At 39.9% G+C, this 23,174-nt stretch overlaps 1 protein-coding gene across 1 annotated transcript in view; it reads right to left on the reverse strand.

Moving 5' to 3' along the window:
- LOC150078582 (voltage-dependent calcium channel subunit alpha-2/delta-3-like) overlaps positions 1-22,948 on the reverse strand; it is a 177,626-nt gene extending 154,678 nt beyond the window's left edge. Inside the window, exon 1 of the mRNA XM_090385441.1 lies at positions 22,889-22,948. The gene's annotated coding sequence lies outside the window, so the exon portion shown is untranslated. The remainder of the gene's footprint in view (positions 1-22,888) is intronic.
- Between the last annotated feature and the right edge of the window lie 226 nt (positions 22,949-23,174).

Here is a 23,174-nt window from a genome sequence, read left to right on the forward strand (position 1 = left end):
CATATGACAGGCAGGCGAAGGCAGATTACGAGAAATCTTCGGCAAAAGATGCTAAAAAAACAGCAAGGATTTCTTTACTTATATACTCTGAAAGGGGATGAATCTGATTGGTCCACTTGATATCGATGGTTCGAATGTTGATGATCCTGCTCAGATAGCAAACAAACTGAATGAGTATTTTGCATCTACATTAACACATGAGGAGTTATTAAGGTTTGAAAATGGCAGAAGGTTATCGAATTGTAGTACGGTGCTTAATGATTTTGTAATAACTGAGAGCAAAGTGGAGGAGAAATGGTTGAAGTTAAACATAAGAAAGGCACCTGGGGTGGTTGGGATCTATCCAGTTATATTAAAGGAGGTGGCAAAGCAACTAAGCAAACCCTTACCCATAATTATGAGAGCATCCTTGGACTCAGGGGAGGTTCCCACGGACTGGAGATGTGCAAATGTATCCCCAATTCACAAAGGGGGATCGAAGGGTGACACAAGTAATTACAGACCAGTTAGTTTAACTTCTGTTCCGGGTAAAATAATGGAGTCACTGGTTAAAGATGCATTGCAGGATCATCTAGACAAGACTGCAGCAATAATTCAGACACAGCATGGGTTTGTTAAGGGAAAGTCTTGTTTGACAAATTTGATAGGATATTGATGTGGTTACAAAGCAACTGGATACAAAAAATAATTTTGATATCATATATTTGGATTTCAGGAAAGCTTTTGACACTGTTGTGCATGGAAGACTATTGTACAAATTGGAGCAGAATGGTATTAAGGGTAAGTTGCTACAAGGGATAAAAGGATGGTTGAGTGAGAGAAGACAGAGGGTGGTAATCAATGGGTGCTGCTCTTCGTGGACTAATGTTATTAGTGGAGTCCCTGAGAGTTCAGTGTTGGGTCCATTATTGTTTTCTGTATTTATAAATGATATTGATGATGGTATATCAAGTTTAATGTCCAAGTTTGCAGAAGATAAAAAGGTTGGCAGGGTTGTTAAGGACACTACTGACGCTATGCTGCTGAAACAGGATCTGGAAAGATTGAGCATATGGGCTGAGAGGTGGCAAATGAAGTTTAACATTGACAAATGTAAAGTACTACATATGAGAAAAAGTAACCCCAGAGCAACATATCAACTCTGTGGTACTACACTGACATGGTAGAGAATGAAAAGGACCTGGGGGTAATTGTGCAGGCAGATATGAAGTTTTCTGAGCAATGCAGACAGGCTGCTAGGGTAGGTCATGGGGTTTTGTCAATGATATATAGGAATTTTGCTTGCAAGGAAAAGGAGGTGATTGTCCCTCTGTATAAGTCAGGCCACGCCTTGAGTACTGCATACAGGTCTGGAGGCCTCATTTTAGGAAGGATGTAGATTTGCTTGAGCATGTACAGAGAAGGGTAACAAGATTGGTGAGGGGAATGAAGGGATCCTCTTACCAGGAGAGGCTTAACTTCTGCAAATTGTAGTAGCTGGAGACTAGACACCTGCGTGCTGATCTGATTGAGGTGTATAAGGCCTCGATGGGTTGAGCACGCTGAATTCTGATGGGATCCTTCCACTTGTTCAGATTACGAACCTAAGGGAGCATAAATTCAAATTAAGAAAAGACAGATGTGCGGAAATTTGCCTTTAGCCAGTGGGTGGTTAATTGCTGGAACAAACTTCCATCTGTCGTTGTGGAAGTTGATAGGTTAAATAAATTTAAGGAGGAACTGGACAGGCATTTGGAGGGAATGGTGTGATTTTTTTTTTTTGGCTGATGCTCATACACTATTTCTTGCATCACATGCCACTACTACTTACTTAACAAGTACAGGTCATAGTTGAAAAAAAGTTACGAGTTAGGGATAAATTTGAAAGTGTCTACAATTCTGCCCAGATATGATAGGAGGGAGTATATGATGAGAGCCTTGTCAGTCAATTCAGCCCGAGAGATTGGGCAAGGATCATGTAGTAGAATTTTTTCAGCTTAGTCTGTGCTTGTTAACAGGAGCGATTGTTTCCACAGTGATGGGATACACTTAAATAGAAAGGGTGCAAGAATATTTGCTGATGCTTTCAAGGCAGTGTTAGGTGGGTTGGAAAACTGCTAGCTTGGAGGGATTCACAGACTAATAGATGAACGGTACGGTAGCCACAGGCAGAAGTGAAAGTGATCCTTGCACTGCTTCTATTGGAATGAACAGTAGCCTGGAAAGCAAAGTACTATGATTCCAAGGGCTGCTGGGAGTCATCATGGAACAAACAAATACATGGGTTGTGTTACGGTAACTAAGAGTAAGAACAGGTGCATGTATACCTGAATGTACACCAATGCTAGAAGTATAGCAAATAAATTTGATGAATTTGAGGTTCTGGTGAAGACATCAAAGGCTGATGCTGTTGGGATATCAGAGACATGGTGTCACACAGATATACGGAATTGGAATTTGGGGAGTACAATGTGTACAGAAAGGACAGAAGGGGAGGAGGGATGATGCTGTTAGTTAAGAAACGTGAAATCTAAAGAAATGCATTCAGTTGACATGAGTGGACAGTACAGTGTTAAGTCAGTTTGGTATGACATAAGCACTGGGAAAACGAAGTTGAGAGTAGGAGTGTGTTATAGACCTAATGACTCTGATGAGTACAATGAACAACTGTACAGAGAAATAGCATTAGCATTAGTAGAGGCATTTGATGCAAGAAAGCAAGCTTATGCAGCATCAGCCAAAAAAAAAATAAAGTAAAATAAATAAATAAAAAATAACCACTTCCACTTCACCGCTCTGTTCGCTCGAAATACCCGTCCAGCCTAGCCTCAAACCTATTTAGGCTATCAACTTCCACGACAAGGGATGGAAGTCTGTTCCACCCACCAACCACCCGCTGGCCAAAGGCAAACTTCCGCACATCCATCCCTCATCCGCCCCTCCCCAACCTGAACCCACGCCCTCTCAGGTGACCACTCCGAGCAAGAGGAAGAATCCCATCAGCACTGAGCACGCTCAAACCATTCAAGGCCCCGCACACCTCTATCAGACCACCTCGCCGATGCCCAGTCTCCAGACACTGCAATTCGCAAAACCTAAGCCTTTCCTCGCAAGAGCACCCCCTTGTTCCACTCACCAATCCTGCCGCTCCTCTCCGCACTCGCCCCAGCAGCTCCACATCCCTCCTGAAATGAGGCCTCCAGGCCTGCATACAGCACTCTAGGTGCGGCCCGACCATTGCCCCACACAAGGGAACAATCACCTCCCTATCCCTACCAGAAAAACTCCTATACATCACCGACAACACACCATGAACCACTCCTGCAGCCCGTCTGCACCGCTCAGAGAACCCCACATCTGCCTGCACAACCACCCCCAGGTCCCCCTCACTCTCTACCACTGTCAGTGTAGTACCACAGAGCCGATACGCCGCTCTGGGGCCGCCGTTTCCCATATGCAGCACCTTACACCCGTCAATGCCTAACCTCACCTGCCACCTCCCAGCCCATCCGCTCAACCCCTCCAGATCCCGCTGCAGCAGCATAGTGTCAGTAGTGTCCTTGACAACCCTGCCAACCTTCGTATCATCTGCAAACTTGGACACTAAGCCCGACACACCATCATCAATATCATCCACAAATACAGAGAACAACAAAGGACCCAACACCGAACCCTGAGGGACTCCACCAACAACACCAGTCCACGATGAGCAGCGTCCACCGATAACCACTCTCTGTCTTCTCCCCCTCAACCACCCCTTTATCCATAGCAGCAATTTGCCTCCAATGCCACACTGCTCCAATTTGTGCAGCAGTCTTCCATGTGCAACAGTATGAAAAGCCTTTCTAAGATCCAAGTATATAATATCAAAGTTATTCCCTGCATCCAGTTCTTTTGTGACTGCATCATAGTATCCAATCAAATTGGTCAGGCAAGACTTCCCCTTAACAAAACCATGCTGTGTCCGAGCTATAACTGAAGTCCTGTCCAGATGATCCTGCAGTGCCTCCCCAACCAGTGCCTCCATCAATTTTCCGGGAACAGAAGTTAAACTCACAGGTCTATAATTACTTGTGTCAGCGTTTGATCCTCCCTTGTGAATTGGGGTCACATTTGCACATCTCCAGTCCATGGGTACTTCCCCTGAGTCCAAGGAGTGGGCCAATAAATCACATTGTCTTATAATAGGAGATTTTAATTTCCCAGATATAGACTGGGAAATTATAGGTTAGTCAGATATAGGTTGGTCCCTGACACACTAGGAAGACTTGTGGATTTATTGATTGATTGTTTTCTACAGCAGCATGTTCAGCAGCATTGTTTTCTACAGCAGATAAATGAGCCACTAGTTGGCAGTGATCACAGTGTACTGATGTGAGATTTATTTAAAGATGTAACTACCATCAGGGGTAAAGGGAAGGGATATTGCTTTCATAAATGTGACTACAATGGTCTCATTTAGATTTTTTGGAATTAAGATGGAATTCCAAAAAATTCCAATGGAATTAAGATTTTTTAAATTCTATACAATGGTATCAATTGGTGATGTCACCAACAGCAAATTCTAAATGGGAAGCATTCAAGTAATAATCTTAGAAGCTACTAGGCTTTTTGTCCCAACTAAGAAATACTGTACAAGGTTTAGGAATAAATGAACGGCAGATGAACTAATGAGACTCGTGGTAGAGAAGAAAAATGCATGGGATGAATATAAATTATCAGGTAACATAGATGCATATTGTAGATATAAGCTAGTCTATAATCAAGTCACAAAGGATGTTAGGCAAGCAAAGGCAGATTACGAGAAATCTTTGGCAAAAGATGCAAAGAAAAACAGTGAAGACTTCTTTACTTATGTAAACCCTAGAACTAAGAGATGAATCAGATTGGTCCACTTGACATTGACGGTTTGATTGTTGATGAACCTGCTGAGGTAGTTGACAAAGTGAATGAGTATTTTGCATCTAATTTACAAACGAGGTACTGTGAAGGGAAGTGGAGGCCAGAAACTTATCAAATTCTGGCAGGGATCTAAGTGATTTTGTAATACTGACAGAAAAGTGGAGGATAAATTGTTGAAAGAACGTATGAAAGGCACCTGTGGTGGATGGTATCTATCCAGTTATATTAAAAGAAGCAGCAAAGTGAGTAGTTAGTTCGTTGGTTGTGTTAGGGTTTAATGGTGCATGGACTACTTTTGTCATAATGCACCAGTTCATAGGGTATGATGTGTTTCAGAGGTGCTTACTTTGAATTTCTGTTGCTCCTTTTAGTCTGATTTTGACTTCATTCTGTTAGTTTTCTGTTGCTTGTGTTTACTTCCTTAGAGGAGATGGTATAAATTAATATCTTTAAGGAAGGTGAAAACATATTAAGATCATCTCTATCATTCAAGGGATCTGCTAGGGTAATGGTGTGATTTGTCCTATAAATGTTTTTAAAGGCTTGTTTGCATTCATTTGCATATTTAGGACAGTCTATTAATATATGTCTTACTGTCTAGATATTATCACAAGTCTGGCATCATAGTGGTTCTGTTCGCAATAAGAAATAATGTGTAAGATGGGCATGCCCGATTCTTAGTCTGGCCAGTACTTTTAAATTTCCTGCTTTATTTGGTACAGTTTGTTTTCGGTTTGTAGATTCCAAGTTCCTTGCCATTGCATCAGGCAAGTACGCCATATCACGGGCTTATAATTGAAATAAGGGACTCAGACCTCTTCTCCAGTCTGCAGTATGACTTATTTTGCTGATCTGTCCGCTGCTTCATTTCCAGCAAACCTTGTATCTCCTGTTCATTTATGGTGCAGTCAGTTAGTATTTCTTGTATGTGCCAGAGAATTGGGTGTTTGTACCTCTGCTCCGCATGGCCTGTAATAACTCAAGGAATCTGTGTACATTACACTTCCTCTGTAACGCATATTTTGAATATGAGTTAATGCTATTTTTTGTTTGTACAATTCTTCCGTGTATATACTGCACTCTTTCGGTAGTTGTTGTGTTAATGTAATATCTGGGAAAACAGCTGCTGCTCCCACTAAAGTGTTTGTTTTTGAGCCATCTGTGTATATCGGATTATAGTCAGAAAATTGAAGCCTGTGCGGTGCATGTAACTGTTGAAAGATTGTTGTAGGTATTGCATTTTTATTCCATTTCTGAAAGGAGAAATCACATATTGGGATATGCAAATCCCATGGTGGAGGGGTGTGAACTGGCAAGCATGCTACACTGTCTATATTCAGGTTATGTACTGCTAAAAAGTCTTGCATTCTGATCCCCAGGGGTCAATTTGCTTGTTGACGATTCTAATAAATATTTCTGCAATGTGGATCAAAGAGCGTCTAGCAAGCGGGGTGTCTGGGCATAGATTTTATTTTAAATGCATAATCCAATGACAGTTTTTGATGCCTAAGTGTTGGGGATGGTTCATTGGCTTTAGCACAGAGACTATATATATGGGAGAGGTGCGATAAGGCACCAGTGGCTATACACAGTGCATTATGATGAACCTGGTCCAGCCATTTCAGAGCTGTTTTCCATGCTGAATCATACACTGGAGCTCTGTAGTCCAACTTTGATCTAATTAGTGCTTTGTATAGGTTTAGTAAGGAATATCTGTCTGCTCCCTATGCTGTTGATGAAAGGATTTTAAGTATGTTCAGCTGGTTTGTACATAATACGTGGAGCACATCCGGGAGCTTTTACATAGCTCCCAGATGTGCTCCACGAATATGAGTTTCTTACTTAAGGTTAGCCCAAGAAATTTTGCTTTTGGCTGCATTGGTATATTCTGGCCTTCTAATTTTAATTCAGGATCAGGTTGGAGTTTTATTTTGCGGCAGAAATGTACACATATTGTTTATTGTGCTGACAGTCTGGATCCGTTATCTAGTGTCCACTTACTTATATTGTTAATTGCGCATTATAACAGCCTCTCGATTGTTCTCATGTTCTGAGACTGACTAGAGATACTAAACTTGTCAACATAAAGTGCATGTGACACTTAAGGAGGAAATTGGTTTGTGATTGAATTAATCTTTATGGCAAACAAAGTGGCACTTAAGACTGAGCCCTGTGGGATGACTTCGTCTTGTTGGTAGATTTTGAGAAAGAAGTTTACATTTAAACTTTGAAGGTTCTCTTCATAAGGAAATTCTGGATAAACATAGGAAGATTGCCTCTGGGTCCAGCATGGTGCATATCTCGTAGGATCCCATATCTCCATGTGGTATCATATGCTTTTTCAATGTCAAAAAATACGGCTACCATATTAGCATTAGTAGAGGCATACAATGCAAGAAAGCAAGCTTATGCAGCATCAGCCAAAAAAATAAAAATGAAAAAAAAAAATCCTCCCATTTCACCCCTTCATTCATTCCAAATGCCTGTCATGCTCAGCCTTAAATTTATTTAGGCTATCAACTTCCACAATAAAAGATGGCAGTCTGTTCCACCAATCAAATACTTGTAGGCTAAAGGCAAATTTCTGCACATCTATTCTACAACTATCTTTCCTCCATTTGAAACTGTGCCCACTCAGGTTCTTAATCTGAGCAAGAGGAAGAATCCCATCAACATTCAGCTTGCTCAACCCCATTAAAGCCTTTATACACCTCAATCAGATCACCTCGCAGGTGCTTACTCTCCAGGTGGTGCAAATTGCAGAACTTAAGCCTTTCTTGGTAAGAGCATCTATTTGTTCCCCTCAACAATCTTGTTGCCCTTCTTCGTACTCATTCTAGCAACTCTACATCCTTCCTAAAATGAGGCTTCCAGACCTGTACCCAGTACTCCAGGTGTGGCCTGACCATTGCCTTCTATAACGGGATCATTACCTCCACGTCCCTGCTAGCAAAATTCCTATATATCATTGACAAGACTCCATGACCTGCCCTGGCAGCCCATCTGCACTGCTCAGCGAACTGCATATTTGACTGCACAATTACCTCCAGGTCTTTTTCACTTTCCACTTCCCAGAGTGTAATACCACATAGTTGGTAAGTTTCTCTTCGGTTATTGCTACCCATATGCAGTATTTTGCATTTGTCAATGTTGCTACTTCATTTGCCACTTCTCAGCTCATTTTCCCAACTTATCTAGATTCAGTTGGAGTGGCATACTGTCTTTTCTGTCAATAACAACCCTGCCAACCTTTGTGTCATCTGAAAACATGTACATTAAACCTGATATGCCTTCATCAATATCATTGATAAATATACAAAAGAACAATGGGCCCAAAACCGAACCCTGGCGAACTCCACTAATAACATTTGTCCACGAAGAGCAGTGTCCATTGATTACCACTCTCTCTCACCTCCCACTCAACCATCCCTTTATTCATTGTAGCAACTTACCCTTGCCATACCTCTCAAATTTGTACAGCAGTCTTCCATGTGTAACAGTATCAAAAGCTTTAATGAAATCTAAGTATATGATATCAAAATTAATTTGGCATTCTGTTCCTTTGTGACCACATCATAGTATCCAAGGAAACTGGTCAGAGAAGACCTCCCTTTAACAAACCCATGCTGTGTCTTAACTATTACTGCAGTCTTGTCTAGATGATCCTGCAATGCTTCTTTAACCAGTGATTCCATTATTTTTCCCAGAACACAAGTTAAACTAACAGGTCCATAGTTACTTGTGTCACCTTTTGAACCCCCTTTGTAAATTGGTGATACATTTGCACACCTCCAGTCCAAGGGGGCCTCTCCTGAGTCCAAGGAAGTTCTCATAATTATGGCTAAGGGTTTGCTTACTTCCTTTGCTGCCTCCTTAAATATAACTGGATAGATCCCGTCCACCCCCAGGAGCCTTTTTTATGTTTAACTTCAACAATTTCTCCTCCACTTTGCTTTCAGTTATTACAAATTCCTGGCTCCCTGTTAGAATTTGATAAACTTCTGGCACTCCCCTCATTGAATAACTCCTCTTGTGTGAATGTAGATGCAAAATATACTCATTCAGTTTATCAGCTACCTAAGCATGATCATCAACAGTCAACCCATCCATGTTAAGTGGTCCAATCTGATTCATCCCTTTCCTTCTAGAGTTTACATAAGTAAAGAACTCTTTGCATCCTTTGCCAAAGATTTCTCATAATCTGCCTTCGCCTGCCTAACCTCCTTTGTGACTTGATTACAGACTAGTTTATGTCTGCCATAGGCTTCTGTGTCACCTGATACTTTATATGCATGCCATGCATTTTTCTTCTCCTCCATGAGCCTCATTAATTCATCAAACATCCATTTAGGCCTAAACTTTGAACAGTATTTCTTAGGTGGAATGAAAAGACTAGTAGGCTCCAAAATTAAGTCTCTGAAGGCTTACCGTTTAGAATTCAACGTTGGTAACATCATCATTTGATCCCTCTGTACAGAATTTAAAAACCGTCTGAGACCTCTGTAGTCACCTTTACGAAAGCAAAAGCCCTTCCCTTTAGTCTTGATAGTAGTTACATCTTTAAGTAATTCCCACATCAGTACACTGTGATCACTGTCACCCAGTGGTTCTTTTATCTGCAAATTCTTAATGCATAAATAATCACTGCTGTTAATCAGATCAAGAGTAATACTCCCTCTGGTTGACTCTTGAACATGTTGCTGTAGAAAACAGTCATCCAATAAATCCATAAAAGTCCTGCTGGTGTGTGAGTAACCAACCCACAAGTTCCAGTCAATATCTGGAAAGTTAAATTCCCCCATTATAAGACATGATTTACTGGCCCACTCTATTTCTCTGCACAATTACTCATTATAGTCGTCAGATTCATTAGGCCTATAACACACACCTACTCTCATTTTTCCTTTCCTAGTGCTTATGTCACACCAAACAGACTCAACATTGTATTGTCCACCAATGTCAATTGGATGCACTTCCTTAGATTTTATGTGTTTCTTAACTAACAGCATAACCCCTCCTCCCTTCCTGTATCCCAACAATATCTGCCTTTGATGTCTTGACTAGCACTTCAAGCTCATCAAATTTATTAACTATACTCCTAGCATTGGTGTACATGCAAGTATACATGCTCCTGTTTCTACTCTTAGTTACCCTAACACAGCCCATGTATTGATTTGTTCCACTATGACTCACAGCAGTCCTGGAAATCTCCATTACCTTGCTTTCCAGGTTGCTGCTGCTCATTCTAATAGAAGCCGTGCAAGAATCACTTTTGCCTCTGCCTGGGGTCACTGTTAACCTTTTAGTCTGTGTATCCTCACAAGCTAGCAGTTTTCTGACCCACATAACACTGCCTCGATAGCATCAGCAATTATTCTTGCACCCTTTCTATTTAATAATTTATATGTTGTGATCTGATATATGTTTATATGTTCTATTTATAGTTGTGATCTGATAAATGCATTTCTGATGTTGGCTTCTATCTTACCAGGTGGTCTTGTGTAGAGTTGTGATGTATAAAATCACATTGCATGTTTGTGTAGATGTTTTTTTCCTCTAAATACCATATCAATCTCTTATTTATCATTTTTTCAAGTAATTTTCCTAGACAACTGGTGAGATCTATTGGTTGATAGCTGCATGGAGTTGTTACTTATTTGTCAGGTTTAGGGAAGCCTAGTACTATTCCATGGCACCATGTATTTAGAAATACATTTTCTTGGAATATTCTGTTATACAGTTTCAATATATTTTCTAATTCAGTCTTGTTAAGGTGCTTGATCATATCATAATGTATACCATCTGGCCCTACTGCACTTGGTCTGGCTAGGGTCAAAACTTCATGCAGTTCATTTATTGTAAATGGTTGATTGTAGGGCTCATTTCCCTTTGATTTAAAATTTATCTTATTTTTTTCTACTTTTTATTTTTTTATCAGAAATTCTGGAGGGTAAGAGGCTTTTGCTGATACTTTTGCAAAGGTTTCACCTAATGTATTTGCTATAACGGTGGGGTCAGTCAGACTAATGGCACCTCCGTAGCTAGGTGGGAAGGAGCAGCAGTGCATAGCACACACTTCTTGATTAGACTGCGGTTCGAGCCCATCACTACCAAATACAGAAGATGCGGAAAAAGGTCAGGGAGTGACCACCACATATCCCGGAGCAATATGGCCTTAGTTGCTAATGCTCCTAAAAACCAAATAACAAACAAACAAACAAAAACAAGTCAGACTAATTCCACTGCAGACTAGTATAGGCGATGGCCTATTTCTATATTTACCTGACATTTTTCTTATTTTATTCCAGACTAATGAACATTTGTTGACTTGTTTATTGTAGATGTGAATTGGATCCATGCTGTTCTTCGGCTCTGTTTCCTAGTGAATCGTGCTATAGCTCACATTCTTTTGTACTGTATCAGATTCTCTGTAGTTGGGTATCTGCAGAATCTATTCCACACTCTATTTTGTTGTTTTCTTGTTTCAGTACAATCAGTGTTCCACCCTGTCTTCGGACGGTATGGGAAACAGGATGAAGTCTTCGGGTTAAGCACAGGCTAATCTCCCACTTCGGGTGCGAGGTTGGCCTGTGCGGCCGTAGCTCCTTGAAGCTCTTGGAACAGAGAAGTTTTTCCTGATTTATTTTCTGATTTATTAGCTTAAATTGTCATATTAACTTATTTTCTAGAGTAGCTTTATATTCCTAGTTACGATACTTAGTTTAAAGTTTAACTTAGACAGAGATTATGTAGGTATTACTTAGTATCGGTAACGGTATCAAATCCACGTGTTACAAATTGAACGAGAGGTCTTTTTTTTTAACCAAATTTAGTCGATTTATTAACCAATTGTTATATCAAATTATTTTCTATAAGTAGATTATAGACCTAGTCAGGATCCTTAGTTTATTCTAAATTGAGATAGCGAGATTTGGAAGCTAATCAATACTTACGAGTCCGTAGAAGTACCGTTCGAGAATTCCCGCCATTTTTACACGATAGCATAAGCTTAGTGTAGTATAGTGCATAATATAATATTGTCAATTAATCAGTAAATCTATTAATCTTGATAAACTTTATTGTCAATTAAATTGTATTTTTAACTCTATATATATATATAACGACTTAATCGTAACAAATAATTAATACATAACTATAGTGGTACACGTGATACGGAAGTTGTATAAAGGGAACTCGTAGAAAACACTAGATACCGAAAAAAAAATATATAACATAACTGTTTTGGGATATAACTTAAGGATTTAATTTTTGTTTTGAAATTTTATGGAATTAAATCGGAATCATGACTCTGACCAGAGCAGCAAAGCAAAAGGCTCAAGCTAATGGGAGTGCTGTGGTTCAGGGGAGAACTGAGGGGGGCAGTTGCCCTCTGAATCACAGTCTTTTAAAATGCACTGTTTGCTTGATGTTTGCGGAGCAGTCGGGTACGGGACATGATACTGCCAAGAGGGATGTCTTTGTGTTTGCACGATGTAAGGAATGCAAGGAAATCAGGCGACAACTCAGCGTTGTTATGGGCCTTTATGAGAGCTTGAAAGACAGGGTGGATGCCCTCGAAGGAAATAAACTGAGGGGCCCATCAAGCTCTCAGCTGCCCACATCAATGCCAGAGCTTGCACTTGGTCATCAGGCAACACAGAGGCAGCCCCCTAGGCAGAATGCGCTAGTCCCACAGGAAGTAGTAGTTGTTGGTGACTCTATTGTCAGGGAAACGGGGAACGTGCTTTGTAAAAAGGATAGGTGGAATAGGACCAGGGTATGTCTGCCAGGGGCAAAGGTTGATGACGTTGTAGAGCGGATATCATCTTTTAAGGGCACAAAAGGTGATATAGTTGCACACGTTGGCACTAATGATATTAAGAGTAGAAGACCGGCGGAATTACTTAGCAAGTACAGGTCACTGTTGAAAAAAAGCCGTGAATTTGAAAGTGTCTGCAATTCTGCCCAGACACAATAGGAGGGAGTATATGATGAGAGCCTTGTCGATCAATTCGGCCCTGGAGGGATTGTGCAAGGCTCAAGGGGTAGAATTTTTTTCAGCCTGGACTGTACTTGTTAACAGGAGAGATTGCTTCTACAGGGATGGGATACACTTAAATAGAAAGGGTGCAAGAATTTTTGCTGATTCTGTCGAGGCAGTGTTAGGTGGGTCGGAAAACTGCTAGTTGGAGGGGATACAAGGACTAATAGATTAACAGTAGCCACTGGCAGAGGTGGAAGTGATTCTTGCACTGCTTCTATTGAAATGAGCAGAAGCCTGAAAAACAAGATGCATGGTATTTCAGAGACTGCTGGGAGTCATTGCGGTACAAGTAAACACATGGGTTGTGTTAGGGTAGCTAAGAATAGAAACAGGTGCATGTATACCTGCGTGTACACCAATGCTAGGAGTTTGGTAAATAAATTTGATGAATTTGAGGTATTGCTCAAAACATCAAAGGCAGATATTGTTGGGATATCAGAGACGTGGTGTCACACAGATATAAGTAATGCGGAACTGGAATTTGGGGAATACAATGTTTATAGAAAGGATAGACAGGACAGGAGGGGAGGAGGGGTTATGCTATTAGTTAAGAAACACAAAGTCCAAGGAAGTGAAGCCAGTCGACATCGATGGACAGGGCAGTGTCGAGTCAGTTTGGTGTGACCTAAGCATAGGGAAATCAAAATTGAGAGTAGGAGTGTGCTATAGGCCTAATGACTCTGATGAGTATAATAAGATATTGTACAGGGAAATAGAGTGGGCCAGTAAATCAGAGAGTCTTATAATGGGGGATTTTAATTTCCCAGATATTGACTGGAATTTGTGGGTTGGTCACTCGCACACTAGCAAGGCTTTTGTGGATTTATTGGATGATTGTTTTCTACATCAGCATGTGCATGAGGCAACAAGAGGGAGCAATACTCTTGATCTGATTATCAGTAGTGATTCTTCATGCATTAAGAATCTGCAGATAAATGAACCACTAGGTGGCAGTGATCACAGTGTGTTGAAGTGGGATTTACTCAAGGAGGTAACTACCATCAGAGGTAAAGGGAAGGGTTTTTGTTTTCGTAAAGGCGACTATGATGGTCTGAGACAGCATTTAAATTCTATACAGTGGGACCAACTGATGATGTTACCAACAGCAAACTCAAAATGGGAAGCATTCAAGGAACAAATCTTGGAGGCTACCAGGCTTTACATACCAACTAAGAAATATTGTTCAAGGTTTAGGCCTAAATGGTTGTCAGATGAACTAATGAGACATATGGCAGAGAAGAAAAATGCATGGGATACATACAAATTAATGGGTGACATGGAAGCCTATGATAGATATAAGTTGGTCTGTAACCAAGTCACAAAGGAGATTAGGCAGGCAAAGGCAGACTACGAAAAATCCTTGGCAAAGGATGCAAAGAAAAACAGAAAAGAGTTCTTTACATATTTAAACTCAAGAAGGAAAGGGATGAATCAGATTGGTCCACTGGATATTGATGGTTCAAAAGTTGAGGATCCTGCTCAGGTGGCTAACAATCTAAACGAGTATTGTGCATCTACATTCACGCATGATGAGTTATTCAGGAAGGAGAATGATGTAGGTAAAGTAAACATTGGCAGTGAGCTGGATGATTTTGTAATAACTGAGAGGAAAGTGGAGGAGAGATTGTTAAGGATAAACATAAAAAAGGCACCTGGGGTGGATGGGATCTATCCAGTTATATTAATGGAGGCAGCAAAGGAAGTAAGCAAACCCCTAGCCATAATTATGAGAGCTTCTTTAGACTCAGGGGAGGTACCCATAGACTGGAGATGTGCAAATGGAACCCCAATTCACAAAGGAGGATCAAAGGCTGACACAAGTAATTATAGACCTGTTAGTTTAACTTCTGTTCCAGGTAAATTAATGGAGGCACTGGTTAAAGAAGCACTGCAGGATCATCTAGACAAGAATTCAGTTATAGCTCAGACCCAGCATGGTTTTGTTAAGGGCAGGTCTTGCCTGACCAATTTGATTGGATACTATGATGTAGTCACAAAAGAACTGGATGCAGGGAATAACTTTGATATTATATATTTGGATCTTAGAAAGGCTTTTGATACTGTTGCACATGGAAGGCTGCTGCACAAATTGGAGCAGTGTGGCACTGGAGGCAAATTGCTGCTATGGATAAGGGGATGGTTGAGTGGCAGAAGACAGAGAGTGGTAATCAATGGACACTGCTCAACGTGGACTAATGTTATTAGTGGAGTTCCTCAGGGTTCAGTGTTGGGTCCGTTGTTGTTTTCTGTGTTTATGAATGATATTGATGATGGGATATCAAGTTTAATGTCCAAGTTTGCAGATGATATAAAGGTTGGCAGGGTTGTTAAGGACACCACTGATGCTATGCTGCTGCAACAGGATCTGGAAAGGTTGAACAGATGGGCTGAGAGGTGGCAAATGAAGTTTAACATTGACAAAAGTAAAGTACTACATATGGGAAACAGTAACCCCAGAGCAACGTATCAACTCTGCGGTACTACACTGACAGTGGTGGAGAATGAAAAGGACCTGCAGGTAATTGTGCAGGCAGATATGAAGTTCTCTGAGCAGTGCAGACGAGCTGCAAGAGTAGCTTATGGTGTCTTGTCAATGATATACAGGAATTTTTCTAGCAGGGATAAGGAGGTGATTATTCCCTTGTATAAGACAATGGTTAGGTCACATCTTGAGTACTGTATACAGGTCTGGAGGCCTCATTTCAAGAAGGATGTAGAGCTGCTGGAACGGGTACAGAGAAGGGCAACAAGATTAGTGAATGGAACAAAGGGGTGCTCTTACGAAGAAAGGCTTAAGTTTTGCAAATTACAGAGTCTGGAGACTAGGCACCGGCGAGGTGATCTGATAGAGGTGTATAAGGCTTTGAATGGTTTGAGCATGCTCAATGCCAATGGTATTCTTCATCTTGCTCAGAATAATCACCTCAGAGGGCATAAATTCAAATTGAGGAAGGACGGATGTCGGATAGATGTGCGGAAATTTGCCTTTGGCCAGCGGGTGGTTGGTTGGTGGAACCGACTTCCATCACTTGTTGTTGAAGTTGATAGCCTAAACAAATTGAAAGCTCAACTGGACAGGTATTTCGAACGAACGGAGGGGTGAAATGGGAGTGGTGTGTGTTTTTTTTTTTTTTTTTTTTTTTTTGGGTGATGCTGAATAAGCTTGCTTTCTTGCATCATATGCCTCTACTAATGCTAACGCTAATGCTAATTGCGAGCATGCCTGCATTTTGTATGATTTCTGTGACGTGTGCTAGTGTAACATCTAATGTTTTGTTCTCAATGATATTGGTGTTGAAAACTGCTTTCCTCTTAAACTCTTACCAGTTTGCTTTATCTATTTTCCAGCCGGGAGTCCTGCTGGTATGATATGGATAATCATCCACCAGTGTAGAAATTACTGGGTAATGGTCACTCACTACGAAGAGGATCCTCAAATACTTCCCAATTAAATTTTGTGTAAGCTTAAGCGTACATACTGTGGGGGTCTCTTTCTGTAGTGGTCCAAGTTGGAAAGTGGAAGTAAGTGTGGTTGCCTCTGTTGAGAAGTAAGAGGTTGTGGTTAGTAGTTATTCGATGATGCGTCCTCTTCTATTGTAATCTGAATATTCCCACAGGGGTTGTTATCATTCACATCTCCCACCAAACAGAGAGGGGGAGGTAGTTGTTGTAATAATGCATCTAAATCTTCATAAGAGACATCTTCTCTTGCTGGAATATATACTGAACATATGGTTAATAGGGATCCTGCTATACGAATTGTTGCCACCTATAATCGGCTATTTACATGCACTTTTTGTGTTGGTATTCTGTAATTTACTAAAATAGCAACTCCTCCATGGGTTATACCTTCAGTTATTCGGTCTCTTCTATGCACTGAATAGGTCCTGATATCGAGAGTATCTTGTTGTTTAAGGTACATTTCCTGGAGATAGATACAGATTGGTGTGTACCGTGTAATCAGATACTGGACATCATCAAAATTAGTTCATAATCCTTAACAGTTCCACTGAATAATTTTATCCATTATTTATATTTGCTCAGCCCCTTTAGCTGTTTTCGTTGGGTGGTTGTTTTTTGTTTTTCTGTCCTTAATCTATCTTTTTTGGGAAAGACCAGTTTTCCGGTATTAATATCTTCTTCTTCTTTGACATGGATTTCCAATTCTCATGTAACATTTCTGTTTTCTCAAATTCCATTAATTCGGAAGTAGTTTCGTTATTATGTGGTCCTTCATTACTCTTACACCGTTGCAAGGTTGGAGAATCTGAGGAGATTGAGATCGGTGTGTTTACCGTTTTTTCATGTTTATCTTGTTTTGCTTGGAGTAAGTGTTTGATTTGTGGTGAGAAAGATTCATTTGTAGGGACTGAGATTTCAGTTTGACATCCAACTGATTTAAATCAAGTTGCTATTTGTGTGTACGTTGATCTACTGGTTTTAGTTGGCTGGACCATTTTTCTTGCTTCTTGGTATGTAATATTGTGGTCTGTTTTGTATTTCTGTATTTTTTTTTTTCCACCTTTCACATGTTCTGGAGTAGGCAGGATGTTCTCCTTTACAATTTGAACACTTTGGAATTGGAGCTTGGCAGTCTTCTGATGTTCTTTGGGTCCACATATGGCACATGTCGGTATATTTTTACACTCAGTCTGTGAGTGTCCATATTTTTGACATTTGAAACAGCGCAAGGGATTTTGGATATATGCTTTTACTTGGCAGTTCAAATATCCTGCTTTTACAGTTAGTGGGACTTTTGGTGTATTAAATGTCAGAATTAGGGTTTTGGTTGGTATTATATTTCTGTCTCTCTGAATAGAAATCCGTCTTACATTCATCACTCCTTGATTTTGGAGTTTGTTGCTGATTTCTTATCCCACTCAGAGATTACTCCCCACGAAGAGTTTAAGGTGTTGTGGGGGGGGGGGGGGGTTGACCACTACTGGTATACTTCCAAAGTTCAATACATTCAGTAAATTTTCTGAATGTCTGGTACTGGACGTTTCAACTCAAATCCCTAGATCGGAGTTGCCTGACTGTTTTTGGTTGTCCAGCTAGTACAAGACTTTTTGGATAAAAAATGGCGATTTCTTTCCTAAAATGTCTCTAAAAAAATGTCTCCTCTTCAGTGGAGTGAATAATTAGGAATAAGGGTGTTGGTGATGGTTTTGAACTGTCTGTCTTTTGCCTTTTGGCAGTATTTTCAGGTTCTTCAGCAGTCCGATTTAGTAGGATCTCTGAAGTCCCTTGGGAAGTAGTGATTTACTACTCATTTTTTGCTCTTTTTAGCCCGGGAGTCTAGTTTCCAAGGGGCAAGGCAGTGCCACCAAGTGACCAAGCAGTGGTTATAAATCAGTAGGGTTGGTGGTTAGTTTGAGAATAAGAAAGAAAGCTGACTTTCCTTTCTGATAGTTTGCTAGGTCCTTTAAGCAAAACCTACTTACTGAAAGATAAAGTACTGAAAAATAAAGATCGATATAAATGTAATAAACTAAATATAATTGAGAAGCACCTTAAATCACTTGGAAAATGCTTGGCACTCAGGGCCAAAAGGAAGTAAGCAAACCCTTAGCCATAATTATAAAAGCTTCCTTAAACTCAGGGGAGGTCCCCATGGACTGGAGATTTGCAAATGTGCCCCAATTCACAAGAGGGATCAAAGGGTGACACGAGTAATTAGAGACCTGTTAGTTTAACTTCTGTTCCAGGGAAAATAATGGAGGCAATGGTTAAAGAAGCACTGCAGGATCATCTAGACAAGACTGTAGTTTTAGTTCAGACACAGCATTGATTTGTTAAGGGGAAGTCTGGTCTGACAAATTTGATTGGATACTATGATGTGGCCACAAAGGAACTGGATACAAAGAATAATTTTGATATCATATACTTGGATTTTAGGAAATCATTTGATACTGTGGCACATGGAAGACTACTGTACAAACTGGAACAGTATGGCATTAAGGGTAAGAGACTACAATGGATAAAAGGATGGTTGAGTGGGAGAAGACAGAGAGCTGTAATCAATGGACACTGCGCTTCCTGGACTAATGTTATTAGTAGAGTCCCTGGGGGGTTTGCTGTTGGGCTCAGTGTTGTTTGTTTTGTTTGTTTGTTATTTGGTTTTTAGGAGCATTAGCAACCAAGGCCATATTGCTCCGGGGATATGCAGTAGTCATTCCCTGACCTTTCTGCATCCTCCATATTTGGTGGCCGCGGGCTTAAATCCCGGTCTAATCAAGAAGCCTGTGCTACGCTCAGCGTTGTTTTCTGTATTTATTAATGATATTGATGAAGGTATATCAGGGTTAATGTCTAAGATTGCAGATGATATGAAGGGTGGCAGAGTTGTTATTGACAGTAATGATAGCATACTACTGCAACAGGACCTAGAAAAGTTGAGCAGATGGGCTGAGAGGTGGAAACTGAAGTTTAACATTGACAAATGCAAAGTACTGCATATGGGTAGGAGTAACCCCAGAGTAGCGTAACAACTGTGAGGTACTATGCTCAGAGTAAAAGAGAATGAAAAGGACCTAGAGTAATTGTGCAGTCAAATATGAAGTTTTTTGAGCAGTGCAGGCAGGATCCAAGACATTTGTAGAATGTCTTTCCTTGGAAATTTTCCTTTAGCTAGCAGGTGTTTGATAGTTGGAACAAACCTTTATCTGTCGTAGTGGAGGTCGAAAACTTACATAAGTTCAAGGAAGAACTAGACCAAATTTGGAATGAATGGTTGGGTGAAATGGAAAGTGTGTTTTTTTTTTTTTTTGCTATATAAGCTTGCTTTTTTGCATCATATGCCTCTACTAATGCTATATGATCTTGCCAAAAGGTTAATTGGCCATCTGTTTTAATATGGGACTGTCACGATAGCTTGTTTCTGGCTGTTTCAGGATTAACTGGCTGATTAGATAGCATGCAATCTCTAATGACAAAACTCAGAGCTCAGGTAAAACAGCTGTAAAGAAGTTATTTGATGTGAACGGTCATATGATATAAGAAATCAGTTTCAAAGTTGTAATATGGCTAAAGCTATTTGTTGGAAGTGGCCCAATATTAAGGAAACTCATTAAAAGAGGCAAATTTTTTTCTCCTATGACAATTGAGACCATTGCATTATCCACGCAGTTTAAAATACTCCTGGTTGCAAACACAAATAAAAGGACAAGATAATCATTATAACTGTTTAGAAATGTAAATACATGCTGTTGTTAGAGTTAATATTCATTGAAACGTGCCTCTCCGAAACTGCTCTACCACTACATATACCTCTTTCAAATCTTAAACATTTTAAAATCCAGCACCTCTCAATTCTTATGATGCTGGAGTTTAAAGTTTCCTGTATATAATATATACATATTAAATACTATTGTTCACTTCCATTTTCATATTTTTTTCAAAATTTATTTCAAATTTGGCGTGCTTTGCAGTTTATGTAGTTAGATAGAAAGATACAAGGCAAGGGATATAGAGAAACTATTGTTATAACTAATTGTAGTAACAACTACCTTCAAAGCCATTATTAATGAGTCAGGTCTAGAAGGTGTTGCAGAATTCACCAGGAGTACAACTCCTCTGTATGCTATCCTAGAAGAATGCCTATCTTTTCTGCACATGGAGTATTTAATTATAGATTAGTATCACTACTAGCCATATAGTGCAAGGAAGCCAAGGCTTTTGATGCACCAGCCAAAAAAAGAAAAAGAAAAAAAGGTAGATAGAAAACACAAATTATGCATTTCCTTTCTCATATAGATAACTACACAGTTAACCCTTGAATTTCTTCAAACTGCAGCCTCAACTACCTGGCAACTTGTTCTAATAAACTACAACTCATAGGCTAAAAGAACATTTTCTACACAGTAGTCTAAACTTCTTCCCTTATAATTTGACTTTATAGCCCTAGATCAAGAATTCTTTATAAAAGTGAAAATTCCACCTTCAATCATGTTATTAATCCCCCCCCCCCTCAGAGCCTTATAAACTTCAATCAGGTCCCCTCTAAGATGCCGGATTTGCCAAACTGTGTAGTCCACATAATCGAAGTCTTTCTTCATACGGTCACCCTTTTGCCGATCTCACCATGCGTCAACTAGCATGGTGAGATTGGCTTTGGAACGTTTCAGGAAGCTCAATGTCTTTTTTCAGATGACATCTCCCTACTTGGACACAGTATTCCAGGTGCAGTCTAACAATTCCCTTATACAGGTAGGATTATGACCTCCCTATCTCTACAGGATAATGCTTGATGAATCATGGATAGGAGACTATGGGCTTTCCTGGCCACCTGTTTATACTTCTCAAATTTACACATATTTTAACACCCAGATCCCTTTCTTCCTCTACTGTTTCTAATTAAACCCCACCAAGTGTGTAATTTTTTTTTGGGTTGCTATTTTCCAAGCTTAAGACCTTACATTTTGCTGCATTAAACCATGGCCGCTACTTTTCCGATCATTCTTGAAGCCATCCCAAAGGAGGGCTGCTTGAAACTGATCATTAATGGCTCTCCCAATCTTCATGTCATATGAAAATTTTGACATCACAACCTCTATCTCTTCATTGATGTTGTTTATGAAAAACAGAAACAATGGTGGTCCAAGATCCAATCCGTGGGGGCCTCCACTTCTGAGGCTACACCAATCTGAAGGATGTCCATTAATCATAAGTCTCTGCCTTCTGCTCTGCAGCTATCTTGTGATCCATCTTAGAATCTTCTGAGAAGATTTCTGTGATTTTTGCTTTAAAGGTATTCCATAATTCAAATATACTTGCACTCCATCTGCAATCTTCCCAATTAACAGATGCCATGTAGTGCCTTAAAATATCACAGTCCCATCTTTTGAAATTAAAATCTGTGCCTCTACCCTTAACTACTGCAACATCTTTCTTCATCTTCCAACTAACAACTGCTGTATGATCACTACCCTGCCAATAGTTCCTGTACTTTAGGCCCTGTGATGTCATCTGATCTGTGAGTAATGATGAGGTTAAGAATATTCTCATCCCTGGTACTTTCTCTAACATGCTGGTACAAATAATAATCATCAAGTTTATTTAGAAGTTTTGTTCCCCATAGTGAGGGAAACTCACCATGGGGATAGCACTAATGGAGTGTGTATAGCTAACACTGCACTAAATTTGTTGAGAAAGTGAAATTTAATCCTATGTAGATAGCACAAAGTTCTGCAGTGTAGCTGCTATATTCAATGGGGAGTTTCTTAGCTATGGTAAAGTTGGGAAATATTGCTGCTGCATAAACATGAGCATCAGTTTCAGATCTGTCCATGCAGATTGATGTGTACTCTGCATGCTGGGTTCTCAGTGCAGTGTGAATTTTCAGTATGTTCTGTTGGGATAAGGTGTGTTTCCTCAACGATGTGAGTGAAAGGTCACACAGTGGTATGTGATACATGCATGGTGGGACTGTATGAGAAGCAGTAGGCTATATCACGCCAAGGTCAAGTTGCTAGTCAGTGAGCAGGAAACACAGGCATATCCCTGTTGATGGGTAAGCTATGTAAAGGTTCTCCTATTTGGGCAAGAAAAGTCCATTCTGATTATTGTTGTCAGACTATTCTGATTATTGTTGTTTAAAGAAAATCTTACCTTTCTGTCAACTGTATTGACAGAACCTTAAGAATGTATATATACTCATATGTGCATACTCCTATGGTACTTTATTACAAGACAAAAACAAAATGCTATTTGTATTTATATCTATAAAAATGTAATATGGCATCCTTAGTCAGCAACATAATTCTCAATTATATCATTTCTCCTATGGTCAAACTGATTCTGACTTATGCCAACTTGACTTATGGCGGCTTCACTAGGAAGATAACCTGCCATTAGTCTAAATACTGTTGTAATACAAATACAATGAATAGCTCGATTTTTGATAAAAATGATAATAATTCTGTCCATATATGATGAAGTCAACAATAAATTATAATTACTCACTGTTAGGAGAAGGGCAGCAGGTCCAGAAGAGGTTAAAATATCTAGACAGATAGCTTGATAATCATATAAATGTACCCTACACAGAAAAATAATTAATTAAAGACTCATTGAATGGGCAAATATGACATTTTAATAATAAAAATAATGACAGTAATAAAATTACAGTAAGTAGCAACAACAGGAACTACAGAAAATGCATCACCAAGGATCCCTAAGTGAGAAACAACATATGTTAATGTGCTGTCTTGTCTCAGAAAATCTGATACATCACCGTGGAATGCAGAGA

This window comes from Mastigoproctus giganteus, chromosome 11 (genome assembly GCF_048544385.1).
Source record: "Mastigoproctus giganteus isolate SK-2022 chromosome 11, ASM4854438v1, whole genome shotgun sequence".
Taxonomy (NCBI): Eukaryota; Metazoa; Arthropoda; class Arachnida; order Uropygi; family Thelyphonidae; genus Mastigoproctus; species Mastigoproctus giganteus.